The following is a 12,502-nucleotide window of genomic DNA, read 5'->3' as shown; positions in this document are numbered from 1 at the left end:
ATTTTCTTTTCCAAGTTTAAATATACGTTTCAGACTTTGTAAAGTAGGTCAGGAATACCCAAAGGATACACATTTGAAAGCTACAGATAGCAGAGCACACTATTTTGGGCTTTGTATATACACATGCACATACATTATATATAATATAGATGGATAGATCCAATGATTTAAACACATACATTACATCTATACTGTATGTTTCAAGCATATTCAGATATTTACACTGTTAGATCACCTCTCATTTTAGAGCTATGCTGGTGCCAACAGCCAAAAAAAAAGTACACAAATCAAAAATATGTTACCTCTGTTCAAACAATGCTGCTGTTCATTATATAATAGAAACTGTCATACTTAATCTCCGAGGACTGGTAGATTTTTGGACCAAAGGTGGTTTAAAATGGTTTGAGGCAAAACTGAAGCATATTGTTCAAGTAAATCTTGTAGAGGAACATAAGCATAATAGATAAGTTTTTGCATCATCTTCCATAGATTTTTTTCATCTACACCAGTAAACCAAAAAAAAAAAAATTGAGATACGAACTCACCATACTAAAATCTTTTTTTAAAGCATGCAATACTTTTACCATAATTTAGTTTACCCCTACTTCAAAAGAGACAAATTGCAGCCTCACTAAACATAAGGGGACAAAAAATACCTTCAAGCTTGTAATGATGCTTGAAATTTCAAAATAAATGAAGATATACTAAAGGCTGATGTTGAGAAACAAATGTCATGGAACTAAAGTTTTCCTTAGTAGTTTTCTTTCCTATCTAAATAATGCAGGCACAAAGATGCCGGCATAAAGATACAGACTGGAGTGTTTTTCATTTACCACTGACGTAAAGCAAAGTGATAAGCAATTTAGAAAAAAGTAACAAACTTTTATCTAAGGATCAGTTTGAAATTCAGATTTTAATTGGACAAAATACTATCTGAAAACCAAATACTCTCCATAAGTAAATTTCACTTACTGGACAGAACTTATTTTACAATGCTAGGACTTCTAGAATTTTTAAGAGTTCCAATAATGAAAAAGAATGTAAAATTATCTGGTTTCATCTCAAATTCTATAAAATGTGCAGTAATCAATCACACACATACACCCGGAAAAGCCAATCTTGCAGCCCTTACTGAAGCGAAAGTCCCACTGACGTCATTGTGTGTTTTTCATGAGTGAGAACTGCAGGATCAACCTAAAATGTGCTTACGAAGAAGTAAACCTACTATAACAGATTGAATTTTAGATTAAATATTAAGATTGAGATAAGAAAGTCTGGGGTTTAAACCCCAGGGAGGATAGACATTTAAAGTGTTGCCACTGAATTATAGCTCGCCACATTGGGTGGGGTACCCTGCTGCTGGGTGGAGTATCTCCCCTAAAGGAAGGAAAAACTGGCACACACTGACTTGGGTCTTTGAAAGTTTGCACCTACTTGCCAACTTATGAAGTCGTACTGACGTCAACTTCGCCAAGGAGTCGGTTGCCTAACTCAGTCCTTTACCGTAGACAGTTCTGCTTGTGTGCAAAAGCCCAGCAGGAGGTGGAAAGGTAATAAAGGAAATGTCAGAAAACTGTAAAATATCCATAATTCCTTACAGAGTATTAAAAAAGAGACCTATAGTGAGCTAAAAGATAACAAGAGGAAAAAATGGTTTATGTTTGTAAGGCATGAAGCTTTAAGTAAATAGTTACAGGTTAGTAGATTTGATTACAAAAATATATATTTAAAAAATTGTGTGTTGGTTTTAAAATGGGGAGGGGGGAATGCTAAGTGAGATACTATAATGTTTTCCCTTCTGCAATGGGCAACTGTTATCATGCCAATCTGACCTTCACTAGCAGGTGTAAAATGTTCCTTTACATTATTAAAATAAATATTCACTGATCTGTCACCACAGATGCGTTTAGCTTATTAATCCCATTTAAACCAAAACAAATCACTTCTCCAAAAGAAAAAGAAAAAGAAGGATAATGCATCTCAAAAATGCCCATGGGAAAAAGGGGGGGAAAAATTAAGAAAACAGTTTAAGTTACCGTAACCTGAAATGCACCAGCCATCACAAAGTGCAATAGGAGAAATCCAGCAGAGCTCAGCAGGAAAGATTTTTAATAACAGATTGAAAAACAAGAATAAAAATAACTGCATCAACAGGGCCTTTCTTCCTCAGGCCACAAGCCCGTTTTTACTTGAATTTAAAAAAAAATGTCAGTTTGGCCACTAAAACCAATCCAGAACATTATTAAAAGTTAAAAGCTACCAATTACTTCTGTCTGTTCTTTTAAAGCAAAGTTTGGCATTACGTCAGTTGGTTTAAAGAAAACAAGAGAGAGAGAGAGAGAAAGAGAAGGAGAGAAAGTTTCCTGCTTGTATAAATTAAACCACCAGGGAAGGTGTCTAGCCACTTGTAAAGCATTTATTGCAGGTTTTTAAAGGGCTAGTAACATTTCAAAAAAAATTGTATTAAATAACTTTAGGAGAAAAATGATTGATCTGAGCTTTGAAAAAAATTTACTTACAATAAATCAGGTTTACATCAACAGCAGCTTTGGAATCAGAAAATGACTTTTAATAAGAGTAAGCATGGTTATTCAAAATTTAGGAACAGATCATTTTGATTTAATTTTTCTACTCCTCCAACCTGAGCATGGGAAATTTCTATAGAAGTTAATGGGATGGTGCCCAGGGAGATCTAGACAGAAATGTCCTATCGACATTATTTTTCAAAGCTACACAATTTAAAAAGAATATTTTTTCTACAGGTTTCTTAATCATCCTATAGAGTTCTACAGCAGGGATATAATTCTCTACTAAACTCCAAAGGATAATGATAAAAAAACTGATAGAAAGATTAGCATTTTCTATTCAATTGGATAGGTCTTTTCCATCAGTGATGTTATTATGTTTTAAGGAGAACTTTTAAGGCACCAGATCGAAGGCATAGAAAATGTGTAAAGTAAAGACAGATATTAAACAAAATTTCATGCCCACAACTCTGCCAGTTCACCTAAATGACAGTCTTCACATCCCTTGTAATGCCAAACCAGGGCCTCCTCTAACTATGGCCTACACATCATGTGGAATGGTGTTCAGTTGTGCAATGTTTCTGTGATGTGATAAAATGTCCACTACAGACTGAGTTGAGACCAACGTATTTATTCCACCATTGCCCCACATCTAATTTGAGCCTTGGTCTGCAGGGTTGAAAAGCTAGTGCACTATAGCATTTTTTTAAACTGTCATTTCTTATGTTCTGAGCAATAATACAACTGGCTAGTAGTTCAATTTTGATGACCCCTTTAATGTCTAGGCGCAAAGCAACATCAACAAATTAATGCTAAACACAATCTGAAAAGGGTTGTTACAGGGCCTGCTCTTGTAAACATTTTATCATATAATTGTGTAATTCTACCTTAATCCTCTGTGTCATCTGACATCACTCAATATGTGTTTTTAATTAGAAAAAACACAATGTAAAAAAGCAGTGCTCATAAAGGTCTTTTGTTACAAGTCTTTTTCTTCATACACTGACCTAAACTGAACATATCTTTACAGTAATCAGAAGATCTTCTCTTTGGGTGCAGGTTTATCTACCAAAAGTCAAATCATAACCTTACTCTCCCAATACATGATACTACTAAACAAAATAGTCATTCTCCTCCTTTTTTAGGAGGATAGGAAAAGGCACGTTTATATATCTTACGGATAGACAAAAATAGGAAGACCTGGACCAGATATGCAGTAATTAACGCCTCTAAAGGACAACAGGCAGTGATATTTATACAACAGAAGGTGCAGAATATGCAGGTTTTAGTATTAATCATCAATATTTCCTTGTTACCTGACAACTTTACTAAGTCTCAAAAACGAAAAGACGAGCCTATGAAATGTTTGCTCTTTTACTTTACGCCTGTTGTACCTTCCTAGTTTTATCAATCACATTTTGACTTGTGAAGTCAAATATTTCTGACAGAAATGCCTGAGTTTGTAGTTGCCAAGACTGCCAAAAACGGATCCAGACTACCTCACGAGTTGTGTTGAGGAAACTAAATTAAGCAAGGGCAAACACCAACCGGAAAGTTGTCAGTTTACTGAATGAATGGCTTCATTTTAAACACCAGTAGAATATCTTCATCTCAATATTTCAATTCAGGGCCAATACTTTTATTACAAGGTCATAGTTTGTTTTTTACTGAAACAGTATTAAAAATGCAATTTACTTCCATTTTACTTTCCGCTAACAAAAAGGACTGTTAGATTCCCAACCTGTCTTGTTCAAAAATATGTAACCATAAACTTTTTCACAATATTATATTTGGTGCTACTCACAAACCTTTATTAGAGAGATACTGCCATTGTGGCTACAATTAAGATCTGATCATATTTCCATTTAAATTATTATATTAAAATATTGGCAGGAGTTTATAAATTAAACAAATATTCTATGCACACCATCAAACTTCAGAACAAAAGTTGTCAGGTAAAGAGCAATTTTTAAAAATACTCACCCTATGTTTGTAATTAAAATTTAGGATTTTTTAAAAAGCGTGTTCACTATTTAAAAAAAAAACTTTTTCACAGTCCTGTAACTTAAAAAAAGTTTTCTTTTTTCCTTCAAAATAATTGCCCCATAAAGTACTCATAGAGTTAATTCACATTAACAGAAAGTAATTATTCAGTGTCTGAATAATGCTTTGAAAATATAAAGCACTAAGTGTCAAGCAGTGTTAAAAATATAATATGGTTGAAATTGTGAGATTTAACAAACAAGCGCTGCACTTATGCAGAAATTGCATTCTACAGAGATTTTTTACTGTGCTTTGATTAATACAGAATTATAATATATAAATATATTATTCTTCATGCACACTCATAGCACACATGGTAGAGGGCATGCTAAGAAGTTTATTAAGAATGATACAAGAATGATAAAAAATCCTTTCTACAAGGATCCATGTAATCATATAGAATGTGCTCTGTTGATGGTACACACATAAGTTAGCTCAAAAAGGCTCTAAAAAAGCCATCAAATAGTTTATACCATGAATACATTATAAAAAAATAAAAGGAAATCTTGACTTAATTGTACATACATTACCAAGACCCAAGAAGCCTCAGATCTCAGATTTCAGAGTAGCAGCCGTGTTAGTCTGTATTCGCAAAAAGAAAAAGGAGTACTTGTGGCACCTTAGAGACTAACAAATTTATTTGAGCATAAGCTTTCGTGAGCTACAGCTCACTTCATCGGATGCATCCACTGAATGCATCCGATGAAGTGAGCTGTAGCTCACAAAAGCTTATGCTCAAATAAATTTGTTAATCTCTAAGGTACCACAAGTACTCCTTTTTTTTTCAGATCTCAGAGCTTGTCAATGAGACTTTAAATTTTCCTTATTAACATTATAATAAAGTAAAATAATAAACCACACACGCGCAAAAGTCTCCAGATAATATGCAAAGTTTGAGTGAGAGCATCCTAAGCAAAAAATGCAAACTTAAAGCTGATGAAACTTTGTACTGAGCACACTTCGTTGTGCGTCCCTATACACAAGTAATTTCAAACAGAGTGTAATTGTTCTATGCCATATAAACTCCGATTTTCAGGCGCAACAGGATGGATTATGAACCAAATGTTCTTCTCATATCTGAATTTCCACAATCATGTAAATTTAAGGCAGAATTTTGATGTGATATTTTTAGAGGTTAGTTGTAAGGTACTGTACTCTAATGCAGTAAAACATCGGTGATTACATGTGGCTTACTGAATGATCTATAGTTTATCAAAAATTACGTATATGTATCTTTATCTTTTTTAAAATAAAAATAAGCCTTGTCTGCTTTTTTTGCTTTTTTTTAAAGAAAGAAGTGTTCTCTTGTTTGTATTAATGATGTTATTAACAATGTTTCACTCAGTAGTTTAAAAAAATCTTTCAAAGTGTTGATATCATTTCCAGACAGTCTTGTCAGCATCACAATTTACAGGAAATAGTTGATGTTCTCAAATAAGCCCTGTATTTACTCATAGAGCTACAGTACTTTAAAAAAAAATCCTCACTCTCTTGGAGTTTGTTTGTTGTTTGGGGTTTTTTAAAATGTCACTCTGGTGGAATATCTGAGAGAGCTCTCTAACCCAATGCACGTATTGGTGAACATGAGGAAAACACTGACTGCAGCTCAGAAAAAACTACTGTAACTTTTATTCTCATTTTGTCCACGTCAGGAACTGGCTCTTACCACTAACTTTCCTTTGCTGCCCCTTGCATTTTTATCTCTGGCAGTCTTTTCTAAATGATCAACTTTTCCTAAAACCAACAGAAAAGTAACATGATGCCACCAAGACGCATAGGTTTCCGCGCAGTTGAAGAAGACAGCTAAAAATGGCAAAGGACTTGATTGCTCTTTATACTTTTACTAAATGAAATGAAAACGAGGTTGTTATTAATATTTTTGTTTCAAGTAGCATCTACAATGTGCTGTGCTGTACGAACTGCTTACAGTCCATGCCCCAAAGAGCTTACAGTCATTATATTAAAAAAAAAAAGTATTTTCCTCCCACACTCTCTCTGCTTTGTCCCCTGGCATTTATCATTTCATTCTCCTACCAGATAGTGTATTTGCATTTGCGAAGGGGATGGAATTAAGAGATGTCTTCACTTTAATGCATGGTTTATCCCCACATTTTTCAGTGCCCCAGGCCTTCCACGCACTTTAGAGATTTGACATTTGTGGATGGAGAATGTCTGATTCTTTTTAAGTTAATGGGCCACTCTATTCCTTCAAAAATAGTGCATGAGAGTCCTGGAACATTAAAAAATCATGTTATTTGTAATAAAGAAAAATAAATTAAACATACCAAAATGTCAAACCGAGGTGCTACCTAATGAGCTGCTCAAGTCACAAAACAATTTTACACTGAAAAATAGCCCACAATGCTGCTGAGGTCCCGCAAGTTTGTGGGTCTTTCTGGAGAATCAATTCTGAGTGCCAGGGTCCTCTTTCCCTGGGTCCACTTCCCATACCCAGTGATCACAGGCAGGAATCAGGCAGAGAAACTCAGAGAGAGAAAGAGAGAGAGTTTGTACAGCCCACCATAAACCACCGGGCCACCTTCCTGCACCCTGGAGCTTTTAAACAAGCCACACATTACACACGCACACCCACCCGCGCGCACACACACCCACACCCACACCCACACCCCCCCCCCACACATACACACATCCCTACCTCATCATCACCACCACACTTTCCTCTCCCGAGCTATTAGGAAGTCTCTCCACATCCCCGTTCCCGCAGACCTTTCCACAACAAACAAACGACAACGTCACCCAGATCCCAAATGGAGAAAGCAAGGGAGAGGTACAAATAAAATAAAATAAAAAGCGAGACACGAGACAAAGTTATGGCAACCCTGGCCGGAGCTCAGCGCGGGGGGCTCAACTCTGAGAGCACAACTTTGCCTTTAAGAGGGAAAAGTTTTACGTCTCTCTCTGTACTCTCCGATTTCCTTTTTTTAAAAAAACCACACACACACACACACACACACACACACCCCATGTCGCCTTTCCCCCCGGTGTGACGGGAACGGAGCCCCCTCGGCTCCTGCCCCACCCCCTCCCCTCCTCCCACCCCACCCCCCGCCTCCCCTGCTGGATCCCCAAGACAAATTTAAAAAAAAAAAAAAAAAAAAGTTTGCCCCAAACTTACTACTCTTCATGATGGTCTCTCTGTGCCCCGCTTGTCATGATTCCCATTAAAACTTGCAGCAGCAGCAGCAGCAGCCAGCACTGTGCGACCGCGGCTCATCGGATGCAAAATCTCTTTGCTCTTCTTCTACTTCCACCGCGCCGCCCCCCCTTCCCCTCCCCTCCAGCGCCCCGATGGTGGGGAATGAACAATCAGAGCGATAAGAAGTAGCTCCACGTACGGGAGGAGGCGAAGGGAGATAGCCCTGGAACTGCCCTCCCCCGCCCCCCCCCCCCTTGGGTAAATAGAAGGCGAGAGTCTTAAAACAGAGAAGGGGGGGTGTTTGCCCTGCTCTCTTCGGTGGCTGAACTTGACCCTCCTCCTGACTCCAGAGGGGCTACTGCGGTTTGGAAGTCGCCAGTTTCCAGCGATCACACATGGCTTTGACCCTCCGAAGAAGGGAGGAAAAAAAAAAAAATGCACCCCACCCCCCCACCCCCACCCCCCTTCAGCCTGTGAAATCCGAGAAGCCCCCGCTTCCCTCTGGTTTTTTAAGCTCCCTGCTTTGTATGTGTGCGTGTGTGTGCAAAGAAACTCACTTTTAAATCCCCCAGTCCCCCCCCTTCCCATTGCACACACACAGCACTTAGCACAGAGCAACACACTTACTACATACGCAATATCAACAGACGTAGCAGGAAGGGCCCCCCCCCCCATCCCCATGCACTTTTGTGGCTGATCTCCCCCACCCCTCGATCTGTGTCCTTCCCAACCCACCCCCGATCTCTCCCCCCCCCCTTACCTGTTGATTAATCGGCAATAATAATCTCAGCAGCCTGAAAGATGGTGGAGCTGTGGTTTGAGCCATGAACCGTCTTCTGTTGTTTGCAGAGTTGATCTTGGATTATTTGGGGGCAGTGGGGGGGGGGAGAGAGAGAGAAAGAAAAAAAAGCGAGGGGGGAGAGGTTCTCCTGCCTTTCCCCCTCTCCCCCTTGCCCCCCTCTTTATAGGGAGAGAGAGAGAGAGAAAGGGAAAGAGAGCAGGGACCTGGATGTGCCTGGTGTGTTTATAAAAGAGGAGACAGAGAGAGAGAGCGAGGAGGGAGCCTGGGTCTAGTGGAACAACAAGCCCCCAAAGGAGGAGAGGAGGCGGCTTTAGATTGCAGGAAGATCAGCTCTTTATCAGAAATGTTATCGCTTGTCAGGACCTCAGTCTCCGAGCATTACGTCAGTTTCAAGACACCAACACTATTAATATCAAAGGAGCCTTAGCAGAGAAAAGCGCCACCCCAGCCTGAGAGCCCTTAAAGAGACAGTACAGGCGTCCCCACAGTGCTGCTCTGATCAGCCTCCTCCTCCAGCCAGGCAGCAGCAGCGGCCACTGGGGAATAGGCGGCTTTGGAATAGACCAAGTCATTCAAAACTTTTTTAAATCAAGTAACTTAAATTAACCTTTATGCGGGACGCTCTAGCGTGGGGAGCTTCACTGAGGAATGGACTCAGCCAGGCAGATCACATCCTTGGGAAAGTTTGAGAGGGAAATAGCCTCTCTGGTCGTCCGGATTCTTAATAGTTGTTATTTATTAATAATTATGGGTTCATGCTGCTGGTCTTTTCTCAGCCTTTCTAAACCTGCACAAGATTTGTGCCCGAATGCACTATGTAAAGGCATCTGCAGCTCTCAACGTTTTCCTTTCATTTTGATTCAGTACAAAGGGAGAGAAAAACAACTGGAACTTTTCTAAGTTGGGGGGCGGAGGGGGGAAATAGTAGGAGGCATGACAGTGGAGTGCCCTGATCTGTGCAAAGGGCAGCTCATTTAGTGGGATCAGTTTCTAATAGCCTTAATTAATATAATTATTATTATTATTATTTTATTTTATTTGTATAGAACTGACAATACCACACTGTCCAAGGCACAAAATATATAGTCCATGCCCCCAAGATCTTACAATCTAAATAACACAAACACAAAGTAGGCAAGATTTACTGAGAAGTCTAGACTAGTTTATTTTTATTACAGTATCATACTATTTCTCAGTTTTCAAATTAATACAAACCATTATTGGTTTTCTGTGCTACCAGACACAGGACAATCCCAGCCCTCTTTTCAGATAGTTCTTTACACATTTCTATGTCTATACAGAATCTTTTAAATTAAAAAGTCAGATTTTTCCCATACCATGAATTGCCAGAAGTCTGCATATGATTGTATGGAAAAAAAAAAGTCTAAGGAGAAGCAATATATAAACAGTTCCTGTGAAAGGATTTTAAATCCCAAATAGAGTAGGCATTAAAAACTATGTAAACATTTGTTGGGCATTTGGACACAATTTCTGCAGTTAGGTGACTTTATGTGGCATGTTTTTATGCCAGTCATTTTCAACTAATTCATACTAAAATATACACATTCTGGATTTTTGCAACTAACAATACATATAATTCAAGTGAGAAATTGAAAAAAAGAGTTATGTCATTAAAATATTAGTTAGAGATTAAGTTATTTCCCACAAAATGTGTTTAACATAGCATAATATTTGACTTACAATTTTATTTTCAGGAAAACCTTAAGTATCAAAGAAAAAAATTTCAAAGATACAAACTGAGGTAAAGTAAAAATCCTGTTGTAAAGTGTATGCCATTTTCATCCACTTTTCTAGACCTATACATTATTCGTTTATGTTTAGTATAATATAATGGCAGATTTGTAAAGTAATTGCTCATGTAAATCACCTAGAAACACATTTCCCCCTTAAGTTCTTTTTTGGGGTTGCCTGATAAGGCACTTTATGAATAGAAAAACAATAATTCATGTACAAGAGGTGAACTTGTCAGGCTGAAAAGGATAAGTAAAATATAGTTCCACGATGAAGCATCCTGTACCTCCCTGGAAAGAAGAGACGAGAACTGATATATTGTGTGTGGGATTTACCATATCCCCATCTGCGGAAATTCATTTTGGAACAGTTATGTTTTTATATGGAATGCAAAGAAAAGTAATTCCAAAATCTTCAGTAAAATTTAAAGTTTGTTACTAATGACTACCTATATACTTTAGTGCCAGATCAATTTAGTGTAGCACATCCCTAATGTGCACAGTAAAAGTGCTTTCTGGGAAGGCAGATTTTCACTTTTTTGAAAAGCTGCAAATGTAACTGCTAAACTTTAATCAAAGAGGCAAGGTATAGAATCATTTTCACAAACTTTTGCTCATTATGTACTATGCTGAGAAATAATTAATCCATTCCATTTAAATTTGTTCTCAGGTCTACATAATTTAGATTTTTTACTAAATTGACTAGGCTTTCTGATCTGACCTATAAATTCAGTATATAAACAGTTAAAACAAGCAGGTATTTGGCTGATAATTTGGCTAAACATTCTATAAGATGGGGTTGAATGGAAAATATTTAAACAAGGGTTATTTCCCTTTTGCTTCTCTGCTATATTGTGGCTTATTCAATTAATGGCTTTTATTTTAAAAGGAGAAATGATAACACACTCACACACCACCTTCAGTCCTATCCCTGTTCATAAGATATGTCAATGCAACTTTTCCCGACTTTAAACTACAAGAGATAAAACATTTAAAAGTTTGGTAACAATGAAAGTACATGCTTCAACAAGTGAAAACCTTTAAGATTATATACACAGCTTTTTTCACCTGCAGAAAACCTCACTAGAAAATAAGGATGTTCATTTTTAAATCACATGAAAAGATACAGAATGACAGGTAAAGATGTACTGTATTTTTAGAATGAAATAGTAAATGCACAGGTCATAAACTGCTAGAATAACAAATTGCTTTTTCATTATTTAAAATAGGAAGCTTTAGCGAAACACTGTATTGCATAGAAAAGTACTATAGTATCTTATAATGAAACATTCTGCATTTCAAATTAAAATAAAGCAGATCAAGACATCCATATCAATCTGTTTATATTAACCGAGATCTGTAGAGAACTTAATAAAAGCAAAAATATTTTCATAAACTTTTTGAAGCAAATTATTTATTTATGAAATTATTTACAAAGAAAAATTTTACCTCATGCTTTAGATATGTTGCATATGCTCATGATTGACACAATATGTTCAGGCTCAAAGGCCCATATAGCTTTTTTTTATCCTAGGAGGAATATTTCAAAACAACCAGCTAATTCATGAGGTCATACAGTAATTGTTTGACAGTTGTTTTTAATATAGAAAATAAGCTATGTATATTGTCTTCCTTCAAATATTTGTTGATTTGTTGTTATAATCCTTGGACAGTGACATGGCACAAATTGCATTAGAAGAAATATTGAAGATTTCTTTTCGTTTATTATCTTCTGCTGTCAAGCATATGCAAAACCATTTAAAGCAACTTTTATTTTGTGTTATTTGAAACCTACATTCTATGTGACAGTAGGTAGTTGTTGAAATAAAAAGAGTCTAGCTTTCTGTGACATATAAAAACTGAAGCAGAAATGAAGGAAAAATAGCAAAGCAAGAAAACGTAGAGAATGTGCTGTTGTCTCATCAGAAGCATGAACAAAGTAATTTCTAAATAAACCTCCATTTTTTACACTCAAGCATATTCTCCACTGAGGGAGAATAGAAAGGCCGGTCACAGTAGCTTCTTGAAGGAAAAAAAAGTATAAAAGTCATTATTTATCAAGATGACATAACATGCCATTTATTCCTTTAAAAAATTTAATGCAGTTTTTCTTTTCTTGTAGTTTATTCTGGGTAGATACAAAGAGGGATTACCAGTTAAGCACAGCATACTTGTTTTACAATTTCAGCCTTTTAGTGCATAACTTACTTACTTAAAATATGAG

At 37.0% G+C, this 12,502-nt stretch overlaps 1 protein-coding gene across 3 annotated transcripts in view; it reads right to left on the bottom strand.

The window, feature by feature from the left end:
* TRPS1 (transcriptional repressor GATA binding 1) overlaps nucleotides 1-8,988 on the bottom strand; it is a 263,286-nt gene extending 254,298 nt beyond the window's left edge. The window contains exon 1 of one of the 3 annotated variants that reach the window (XM_038389249.2): nucleotides 8,486-8,988. The gene's annotated coding sequence lies outside the window, so the exon portion shown is untranslated. Of the gene's footprint in view, nucleotides 1-7,704; nucleotides 7,955-8,485 lie in introns of those variants that run through there. The other 2 variants (XM_038389253.2, XM_038389250.2) reach the window with 2 other exon arrangements.
* Nucleotides 8,989-12,502: the final 3,514 nt, after the last annotated feature.

The sequence above is a fragment of the Dermochelys coriacea genome, chromosome 2 (genome assembly GCF_009764565.3).
Source record: "Dermochelys coriacea isolate rDerCor1 chromosome 2, rDerCor1.pri.v4, whole genome shotgun sequence".
In the NCBI taxonomy this organism is placed as follows: Eukaryota; Metazoa; Chordata; order Testudines; family Dermochelyidae; genus Dermochelys; species Dermochelys coriacea.
Note: the sequence above shows the minus strand (reverse complement) of the source record. Positions and strands in the feature narration are given on the sequence as shown.